Source organism: Lathamus discolor, chromosome 6 (assembly GCF_037157495.1).
Source record: "Lathamus discolor isolate bLatDis1 chromosome 6, bLatDis1.hap1, whole genome shotgun sequence".
NCBI classification, from domain to species: Eukaryota; Metazoa; Chordata; class Aves; order Psittaciformes; family Psittacidae; genus Lathamus; species Lathamus discolor.
In genome coordinates this window covers 60463365-60474535 of record NC_088889.1, presented here as the reverse complement: position 1 = coordinate 60474535, position 11171 = coordinate 60463365, and positions in this window count along the sequence as shown.

Genomic DNA, 11171 nt, shown 5'->3' with positions numbered 1-11171 from the left:
AATCCCTTATTTCAAATATTCAAGTATCCAGAGACTCACACAAAATGAACTTCGGTTGAAATCTTTTAATATACAAAATACAAGTTTGTGACAGGATAAGGTTCAGAGATTGCCAGTGGTAAGATACTGTCCGCAGAACCAAACTTAAAGTGATACACAACCAGAGAATAATCACTAATAACAGCTAGCATGAGTTAGTCATTGAGTGTGCATAATATGAAGTCCTTACCCAATAGGCATCCCTATGGTGGAGAAGACAGGTTCAGCTTGTTGACTGATCCCAGAAGTTATGATGGAGTCTTTCCTCCTTTCCCTTTCCTAATTTCACGTATTTATACAATTTGATTCAGGTTAGTTACTAACTTCCTGTAGCCCTCCCATCATTTATGGATTGGTCAGTTAATTTCCATGAGGTTACATCATTTTCATTGAAAGGACACCCTAATCATGTTTTGCTGACAGGTGAAGCCATATGTTGATGATGTCCATGTACTTCTAGGCTGTACCAGTCTTCAAGGGTAGTCTTTCCTGATTAGAGATTCATGGTTGTCACTTTTCTGCTTGCTCCTGCAACGTGGTATTAGCAATGTGTGGCCTTGCCTGAGAGTATGGTTACTCCACAGCCCCAGTTTGAAGCAGCACATTTCCTTCATTAGTTCTTAAAAACCAAAAGGAGCATAAAGCAAAGAAAAACTGCTCTCATCTGGGCAGCTCTCAAGCTGTTCTCTTATGGGAGGTGGCAGTGGCTGCCAGCTCCATGTCCTAGTCTGGTTCTGCATCTCACGGTCTGGTCAAGCAGAAATCTGGGGAGGACAGAGTCTCTATCGTGGCAGGAGGTTGCAGTTAGTTTTTATCTGGCTTTGGTTGCTTGGCCCCTGACTGCATGTCTGTATATAAAGTGTTTTAGATCTGCGTGGATTTGGATTCCTCTTCACCATGGAAACACATAAAATGACAACTGAGCAAAGACTAATAATGCCAGCAATAGGGAATAAGATGCAAAGATTTTGACCCCTGTGACCTCAGCTTGACAGATGCTGTTACTGTTTGTTACTGTTGATGAGTTGTTGTTGTTGATGAGTTTTCTGTGGCCCATGTGAAATGATATAGTGCTGTAAGGTCAGCTCCTACCTCGTCTCCTGCTCTGCAGCAGGCATTTGCAAAGCAGTGCACTGGGATGAGCATCATGTCTTTATTTCTGAGGCATGTTGACTTGAAGTGATTTGCCAGTGGTCACATGAGTGGGCAGTAGCAGACAAGGGCATATCTTTGTATCTTAGCCCTAGTCTGGTGGTTACCAGACTGTGCTTGTCTTATGGCTCTGCACAGGTGAACACAGCTACAGCCCATGCCAGGATTTTGTACACTTCCTCCATATTTTTCCTCCATGATAGAACCTCTTTTCTATTTTGTCTCAGTCCCAAGGCCAGAGCAAAAACATAATTTTGCTTTGTCCTATTTAACCTTCATTTAAATTTTTGCTTAACGGAGTTGAAAAAAGAATTTATTTTTCACTATTTATCATTATCTGGTTTTCTGTTTATATCATTAATAGAGAAAAACTATTGAAAACAAAGGCGCTAATGAAAAAGTAAACAGTTTTAGAATCAGTTTGTTTCAGGCTGCAATGATACATATATGTGAATGGAAACCCACATGCAAATGGCACGAGCAGTTGAAATGGTGGGTCTACCTTCATTCTGGTTTTAAATTAAACCTATTTCTCAGCATGCCCCAGGCTTTGGCCGGCGGATAGGGTTTCAGTAACAGCAAGTCTGCTCAGCACAGCTAGAAGCACTGCAGGCACCAGGATTCCTCTGCGCCTGGAGGTGGGGGAAGAGCGCTGCTGGCACTCAGACTGCTCCCCAGCAGAGGGGGAATGCTGTACTGGCTCTGCACGGCGCACTGTACAAAACAAAGCCTTTCAGCATCTGTGGCAGGGAAGTCACCAGTTGCCATATGTCACTCTGCTGTGCATATGTTAAGTGGGCCCAGCCAATCACATTTGCACATTCTCTGTGTGACTTGTTGTCCCACACAATGAGCGCCCTGTTGTCACCGGTGCTAATGCTATGCAATCTGCCTTGCCGTGGTGCAGCAGGCAGCTTGCCTCTTGGTAGCGTAGCACATTTTGCCACATGAGCGTGGCCCGGTATTGCCGGATGCTTTGCAATCTGTTGCTCTGCCGAGTGCAAAGCCCTGCTGTCACGTTTGCTGCAGCCTGTTGGGCCACAAAGGAGCAGGCAGGCTGTGGGCAGGGATGTGCTCTGTTCAGCTGCCGTCTCAGAGCTGTACAGCCCCGTACCATGTCTGGGCTGCTCGATAAGAATCAGTCACATAGCAGGAGTGACGGGTGCTGGTAACAAGCTTCACAGCTCTGTCATCCGTAACTAATCATTCCCATTCCTTGATGATTTTTATTTGTGTTTGCTTCATGCGTAACAAGTACATCCCAGACTGCAAATCAGCCTGACTTACACAGAGGGAAGAAATGGGATACTTTCTTGTGTTACTTGAAGCACTTATGCAAACAGCTGATACAGGCGAGGTAGAGTAGTGGCCTAATACTTTGCTAAGAAACAGGGCCCAATCCAAGAGTTTCTTCAGAAACTCTTTGTGTACCACCCTTTAACTCAAGTCTGGGCTTTCAGTGAACCTCACTGAAACAAATCTTGCTCAGAACTGCAGGCTGAACTTCTGCTCTGAGGAGGCTCAGGAAAACAAGCACATGCTTCTGAAGTTTTCACAGGCTATAAAGGCCTTCTCTAGGGTACAGTTGATGATGCTAGGGTGTGATAAAGTATTGAACAGCTTGTGCTTTCAAGTATACCACCAAAACCACTACATCCATTTGGAGATTGTAGAATAATGTGTACATACATGGAACCTAAGATAGGGCTAGGGAACAGTTTTAATTCAGGGGGGACAGTTTTAGTTCAGGGATACCCTAAGACTAGGTGCTTATTTCCCAGACTATAATTCCTTATTGTAGCCTTTCTGAATGCAGAGAATTGGCACTCCTGTTTGCAGAGTCTTTTGACGTACAACTCATATACAGTCAGAAAAAAACCACTGATTTAGAAATGCAATTTTATAACATTCACACATCTGTTTCCACTGAGGGCTAAATGGATAAGACAGAAAAGAAAGAAAGAGACAAAGAAAAAAACCTGCCTGTAGATATATGACTAATGCCCAGACCTGTCTGTACTTGTTAAAATGTGCTAGAATGACAATATTAACAGCTTGGCCAAACATCAGAAAATCACTACTTCATCTGATGCTATTAGCTGAGTTATTCAGTAAAGGCAGAACTGGAAAAATAGTGATGCCTGCCTGGGCCTCAGGCTGGAGCGGCAGAGAAGTCTCACAGGCGTAGCTAAGAGATGCTAATGAGAGCCTGGCCCCTTATGCAAACTGCCCCACGCTGCTTGCATCCTGTCCTGAGTGGGCTTGTACCACTGGACCTGGAAAGCTTTTTGCATCTAACAGGTCAGTAGTTTGGAAGGTGTGTAACGTGAGGGGTCCTTCCTGGACAGCCCTTCAGAAAGAGACAAAAATCCCACTTTATATTTCCCTTGTAAGGCTGTGTTCAGGCTGCACAAGAAATGCTCAGGGTGAGTCACCAGCCACCAAGAATGAGCTGCAAGCCTGATAATCACTTTCGAATGTCCCACTTCCCTGAGGGTGGGATTTTTGAACGGGAGTACAAATCCCCATCAGCTTTTGTGGTATAATTTGGGTAGTTGTATTTCTACAGCATTGACATCAGCAGTGGGATCAGTGTCTGGAGTTTATCTTTGCCTTTTCAAAGGCACACTTTTTGGAGATGAAGGAGTTGATCTTTGGATTTGTGCCTCACAGTTCTCCTAAAATGCTGTGTGCTGCCTTCAGGTTACAAGCCCTATCATGTCTGCCTTCCAGTGAGGCACAACTCTCCCCTGCCTGGCTAAGAGAAGGTTGTACTGCAGGGTTGTACTTGTGCTAAATCCTGTCTAGCCAAATGTCAACCCCTGAGCAAAAAGTTGCAAGGAAGAGGGAGTCTGTGATAAAGCCTGAGGTGCTTTATACTGCAGCTTTCCATTACCTGGAAATGGCTATAGGAATAAAGGACAGTGCTTTCAACGGCACTTGCTGTAGGCATGTACGTCATCATGTTCTTCATGCAAGGACACATTGAAATTCAGTTCAAAGAGAGAAGGAAAACCATTTTGCAGTAACCAGAGATCAGATTATTTGGTAAGCACAAAAGCCTTTTGAGTAATAACTTTCTGTGAAGAGTCAGATGGTTTCTATATGCTCAGTAGTCTTGGTTTCCCTTGAACTGTGTAATTCAATTGAGATGGCTCACTCAGCCTTTAAACCATCTCCTGCCAATGTATCACAGTGCAGCTGTATTCCTGGACTGGCAAAGCCACTGAGCATCTCTTGGAAGGACAGTATCTGCAGCGTTTGGGCTTGCTCTTCTTCAGAGTTACAAGGATAGTCTGACTGACTAAAGTCCAAGTCAGTCTCCTCCAGTGACCTACCTTCAAGAGTGGCTGGAAGCAAGGCTGGAAGTAAACTGATGCTTTAAATTTCTGTTTGTACTACTCCAGAGTTAGTCTCCAGGATAGAGGGTCTCCAGGAGGGCCCCTTTTATTGCATGTGCCATGTGACGTAGGCCAGGCGATAGAGAACTCAGATCCAAGCCAAGAGAATATATCGCTTACTGTGTTGACAGTGATGTGAAGAAATACAGAGAAATAGTAGTTCGTAAAAATACATACAGACAAAGGTAATAGATACAAGCTATACCTAGGTGCCAAACTATGTTGCTGAACTAGACCATAGTGAGAAAGGGGAGGAGGACAAGCAGGTTTTTTTTTGTAGTAGTTGTTCAGGTGGATCAGATCTTTCCAATCTTGGTGCCTAATTCATGTTAATGGATAAATGTTATGAATTCAGACTGTGTGCTAGAGAAGACCGAGAAAAATCAAATGCCATACTAAGTCCTGCCCACCTTGTGCTGAGGGTCCCACTCAGGCTTCTTTCTGTTAGGCAGGGAGGGATCAGCCCATATCCAGAGAAGACTCAGAAGTATTTGCTATTCATAGTTACTCACAATGAATGCTGCAGTTCTTCTTTCTGAACACAGACACAGAAAGTAGAAGGGAGATGACCTTCAAGATCTACAGCAGATCAAAGGAAGGTCACTGGCTGGCAGGAATATGGGAGCAGCGGAAAAAAGTTGCGAAGTTTCTCTTAAAAACCAACAGTGACCCCCTCTGCCTTCAGACCATGAGCCTCTTTAAATTGTTAGTTCTTTTGTGCTAAGTAGTAGGGGCTACAGTGGAAGTGCATATTCTGTCAGCTTAAATTCCACTAGTCGGGAAGGTAGCCTGTGGCTTTTAGGTATTCTTTTAGGGTAAAATCTGTATTGGGCACAATATATTATCTAGGGATATATCTTTCACTTACTTGAGATGGTAGAAAGTTTCCTCTTTCCCTGCTGGGGTCACAAGTACATCCAGAAAAATGAAGGCCTGTTGCTTTCCAGGATATCCTGGTGTTGAGTGCACACATAAACAGAGCACACGAGACAGATGGGTCATGATTTGTCTGTACTACCTGTATGTCCTATATATCTCTATGCTTATTTATCTTTATATACATTTATTAATTCAAAGGCCATTTACAATGATCCCCTGTATTTAAGCATCCTCTAGATTCTATCTGCTTGTTTGTGCCTCCAGGAAAATCAATCTGTGTTGGGTCCTAAGCACAACTGTAATAAAGGAGAAAGAAATAAAATAGACAGTGAAGTACGATGTGCTTTCTCCAGAAGGGAAAGTAGAAGCCTCAAGCCAAAGTCCAAAGGTTACGTACCGTGGTAATGGTCTTATCTAACGTGGTTATACCTAGTACTTGCAGGTAAACAGATTGAGACATACTGCAGTCATGAAATAACTGCAGCAAAGCCTGATGAGGCTCACTGCTGCCCCATGCTCTACATTAAAGTGCAGCGCAGCAGCAAGCACCAGAATCCTTCACGATCTAGCTATTGTCATAGGGCCATATCCTTCTCTTGGCATCCACAGAGATTTGTGCCGCTTCGGTGAAGGGTCCAAGGAGAACATTTGTAACATGCATGAGCCTTCCATGCTGAGGGACTTAGTCAGATGTTCTGATCACAGAACAATACTTTGTATAAGCACAAAAAACCAGCTTCGCTATCATGTGTAGGCTTAAGTCCAGTTCATTGATACAATTTTGAAATGAAAGGGAGTGAGAATGAATGTTTCTTTTAAAGACATTTTGGGTTATATCTTGGTCAGACATTTTTGTTCACTTGCTGGCAGAGAAGTTTCTACTCTTTTGCTTCTTACTATGGTGTCTCTGTATTCCTGGCATTTCCTATATGATGTGGCACTGTGCAAACTCTCAGCGCTGAGGCTGTTTCCCAGTTTTCGCCAGAGCCCAGAGTCCCTGCTTCTCATCAGGTACTTTTAAATGGCTGAACAGCATCTTTGTGTCTAACCTTTGATCAGAAAGCTTAAATATTATACAGAATTCCTCTTTTTCTGTTTGTTAAAGAAACTGGACACCCCCATTACATGATTACAAGCCTGTTGTTTGGGGACTGTGAGGGTAACAAACCATCCACTCTGCACAGATTTCTAAATTATATTGTGCAGGTATCAGTGTTTTTGTTTGTTTTGCAGGTATTGTTTGTAATCGTGACCATCTCTTACACATAGATACTTGTCTGTCTTGTCAACAGGCATCTGAAAACGAGCTCCAGATGACGTGTTGTTTTCTCAGCCATGAGTGAGTGTTTGGAGAGCTGTTAGTCTCATTGCTTCCCTGCTCCCCCTGTTTTGCAGGCACAGGCACACCAAGCTGCCTCTTACCACCACACACTCTTCTAGTAGGGAAGATCTGGTTGCTGGAGCTGACAGACCACTCCATAGGTCCATACTGAGCAGCTCTATCTCCATGGCTTTTATCTCCTTTCGACCTCCCATCTGCCTCCCTTGCAAGGAACCTGTGGGCAGCCCTCATCTTCAACTCTACATCCCCTCCCAGCTCTTTCTTATCTGTAATTGTCTGCTGCTGCATCCACAGCTTTCCCATGCATCCCACAGGCCCACCCGAGAAAGCCTAATTTGTGCAGTAACTTCTGATGCTGGCAGTGGTCACATGCAACTATCCAGCCACCTGAACACACAGGGCTCTGCACTTGTTCTTCCAGTGTTTCAGGGATTGAAGTTTTCTCCAGTTCAGTCTCTCAGTGGTTCCCTACAAGGTTATTTGCCATGTTCATATTAATTCACATTAATGAGGACTCTGTACGCTTTTTTCAGTCTGGTCCTCTGGGTTCATAACTTTTTCTTTGATACTTTTCCAGCTGCCTCCAGTTGATTAACACTGACTTTTGCCTCTGCTCTTTAATGTGTTTGACCAGAGGTATTGGAAAAGCCTTCTCCTCTGCAGTTCTCTGAAACAACCTTTACCCTATCTCCTACTTCACCAGTTTCATCTTCATATCACGGCTAATGCCCATGCGCTTCCATTAGTGTTCAGATATTGTCAAGCTAACTTTCTCCACTGTGCTTGTACCTCTTCCTTTGGTACTACACTTTGCAGGGGTAGATGCTTCTCACCTCTCCCAGGCGGAGGAACCACACTGGACCAGAGCAGGATGCATGGAGACAGGCTGCCAGACCACCCATGGCTGCCTTCTTTGTCTCCTCTCAGTGGCTCTTGAGCCCTTAGACTTGCTCTCTTGGAGCGGCTGTTACCTTTGTAGCACTTCCTAACATCAACTTTCTTAATGGGAAGATGTTTTATTTGCATGGGAAAAAAAGCCGAGCTGATGCCATAGTTGTGTCTGAGTGCTCTGCGTGTCCTGTGGTGCATTGCACATAGTGAAGTGTAGCCTGGTGATCCTAGGCTCAAGTGACAGCCTTTCAGAGAGAGCAGTCGGAGAAAAATTCCGCAAAAATGGGGGTCTTGGATCTCGAGACTCCCCACTTATGTGTTTGTTAGTTCCCTGCCCACTTAACATTGTGGCTTTTTGCTGGCTAGGAGATAGGTGAAAGTGGGCAGGAAAGCCAAAAGGTTTGGAGCCAAAAAGTTTGGAGGTTGCTTGTTGCTGCACCACATCTACTTGCTCCTTCGCGCTTATCCAAAGCCTATCACTGGAGAGTCCTGGGGCACCTCCCAAACATTACTCACCACCACCTCCCTCAAAGCAGAAGATCATTGGAGGAGATAGGGGAGCACAAACCCTGCTGAGACTAGCGTTTGTCTCCCACATTATTGCTGCAACCTCTGGAGGTAAACTGCAGTGTCGAGTTTCCAACTATCATGGTGTTCTGACGATAAAACTGAAATTAAACCTTATTAAAAGTACAATATAGTCATAGTAAAACCAATACATGTATTTTACAATGAAGCCATCACATTCTCTGTGCTGGTGAATGGTGTAGTACGTATGGGATGTGGTTGAATGGGATGTGCTTAATTGCCTGAGTTTGTCATATTTGGGTTCAGTTTAAAACTAATGGGAAGGCCAGACGTCACAAGAACGCAGGTACTTCCCCCTCCATCCCCTTCAAGTAATGTAGAGCTGCAACAAAAAGGAAGTGTTCTCATAGCGTACTGAAGGGAAGGGAACGGTTGTAACCTGAATGCATTTTGCCAAGTATAATGCTCACAGGTGAAAGGATGAGAAAAGACAAGTATCTTGGAAAAAATAAATCCCCTGATAACACCGTAAAGAGAACATATGATCTTAGCAGAAAGGAATTTTGAAAAGTCTGGAAAACAAACTTATTCTTTGGGCTCTGCAAATAAAAAAAAAAAGTAAATAAAAAGACAAGGCTCTTTAAATATGGCTTATAAACCTACGTGCTTGGGGCAAAAAAAAGCTAATAGTTTGTTAATCCACTGGCAGTCAGCGCACATGCGGTTCAGAGCTCTGCTCAAACAGAGAGCAAGTCTGAAAGCTGCTGCCATGTCTTTGCTGGAGGTCCAGAAAGCAAAGCAAAGCATTGAAGTGCATTGCAAGAGAAGTATGAGTAGTGAGCTAATCCCTCTTTGTACTGCGTAAGAGGAAGGAAAAGGGACATGTACATAAATCACGTCTCCTGCATCATTTGCTCTGGTGCCCCCACCCACCATCCTCAATGGGACACTGACTTTACCAGAGTTAGGGAAAAGCTGTGATGCCTAAGGCTCCAAAACTGCTCCCTCAGTGTGGACATCTCCAACAGTTAACAAGAAAGATGTTTAGAAGCAGACTTACGAGGAAAAAAAATAACCCTTGTTTGTTTTCTGCTCCAGTTCAACAGTATCAGAGTTACCTGCTTACACTCTCACCTCTAGGATAGAGTGAGGGGCAAGGTAAGCAATGTTTTTGAAATTCATCAACCTAAACCTGTAATGGACTCTGCACACACCACCAAAACCATACACATACCGAAGGAAGGTGCCTTGAGAAATCACCAGTGCTGGAAAACCTGAGCACGGTCGCTTGCACTCAAGTGTCTTTGCGCAGCTGGTTGTTTCAGATACTCTTGTGACTGCTGCTTATGCTCACGTTCTCCCTCTTGCTCACTGTTTTCCAACTGAAACCAAGCTGATAGCTCTTCATCTACCAGGGAGGCTACAGGGTGCCTTCCTGCTGAGGTATTTTGGGCTTTATTGGTTCTCTGCAGTGAGGCACAAGAAAGGAGCCTCTTCCCTTAAGGCAGCAGCCTCTTCCCTAAAGTTTAAAGAGGATAAGAAGTCCCATAACTGGAAAGGGCTAATAAGAAGCAATATGGGGGTGGGAAAGACAACTCTGTTCACTGACCTAGAGGGTGAATGTCTGCTTTGTTGTAGCTTTTTTTCTCAGTCTTAGTCCTCCCCCCTTCTTCCGATGGACTTTGGTGGTGTTGGGGGGTCTTCAAATGATCCTTTTCTTTCTTTCTTCCTACTTTCTCCTGTTGTCAGCTTTTGCTTTTCTTTGAAAAGCAATACCTTGCTACTCAGTTTTTTCACAATCACTTGCACTAGGGGCTTCTAGTTTCCCTTTTCCTTCCACTCCTAGTACTATCGCTCTACCCACTCTCCTGCCCTTGCACCTTCCCCAAGTTTCTCATGTCTCCAGCAGAGCTGTAGCTCTCACAAAACAACAGCAATCATAAAGCGATTTACAACCATTACCCAATTAATTGTTACACCTCTCTACAAGGTAGGCAATTTTTTAAGAGCATTGCTAAGTTAGTGCTGTTTGGTGTAACAGATTGTTGAGCTGTTTCTGCTCCAAGGGCCCCAGACAATAGTAGTAAGGCTGTGAAAGGTCAGGGTTGGGATGAACAGCTAGAGCTGGGGGGGGACAGAACTGTAGACATCTGCTAACATGCTGCTTAGCTCTGCACCCTCCTTTTACTCTTGGGTTTGTGAGCTTTGTGTTCTGTATTTGTAGTGTCAAATAGGCTGTCTCTTGAAACAAAAAAAGTGCACGGACTACATAGAGCTCATCATTCGACACTTCAGAAAGTGTCATGGACTCACTGGGCTGGCTGGTTTGTTCCCTGACCCTGTAAACCAGCCTGTGCTGAGCCAGGGAGAGGCCATGGCTTCTGCTGAAGGCAGCTTGTTCATAAACTAAAGGTATGACATTACGTGGGGACACCCAACCTGAAATGCTGCACGACATTCTTCCCAAAGGTGGAAGGTTTTAAGCTTTAATTAATTAAGAAGCAGAACCTTAATTAAGAACCAGGTTACTTCTGAAACAGCTAACCCACTTCAAAGGGCTGGAGCTGAATAATTAATGGGGAACAAAGAAGAAAAAACAGGGTCAAAACAGACCAAATCTGCGCGTTGTTCTCACCCCATTCATCTTGCACATGGGGGATGCTCTGCTGGCATTTAAAAAATGGCAGTGGAACATCTGCCGCCCAAAAGGAGCATTGGGGTGTGTGGGAGGGGCGTGTGGTTTATTCAAAAGCCACCGCTCTCCTTTTGAAGCAGAAGAGGAGCCAGATGTACTTTTATTTTTTCTTTCTTTGCCAAGTCCTGGTCCTGCTCCCATTGACTTCACTTGATCCAGAATATCCCTTTTTTCTTTTTTCCCTAGCTAGGTGGTTTCACCTCATGAATGCGTCAGGCAAGTTGATCCCATTTCATCCTCTCAT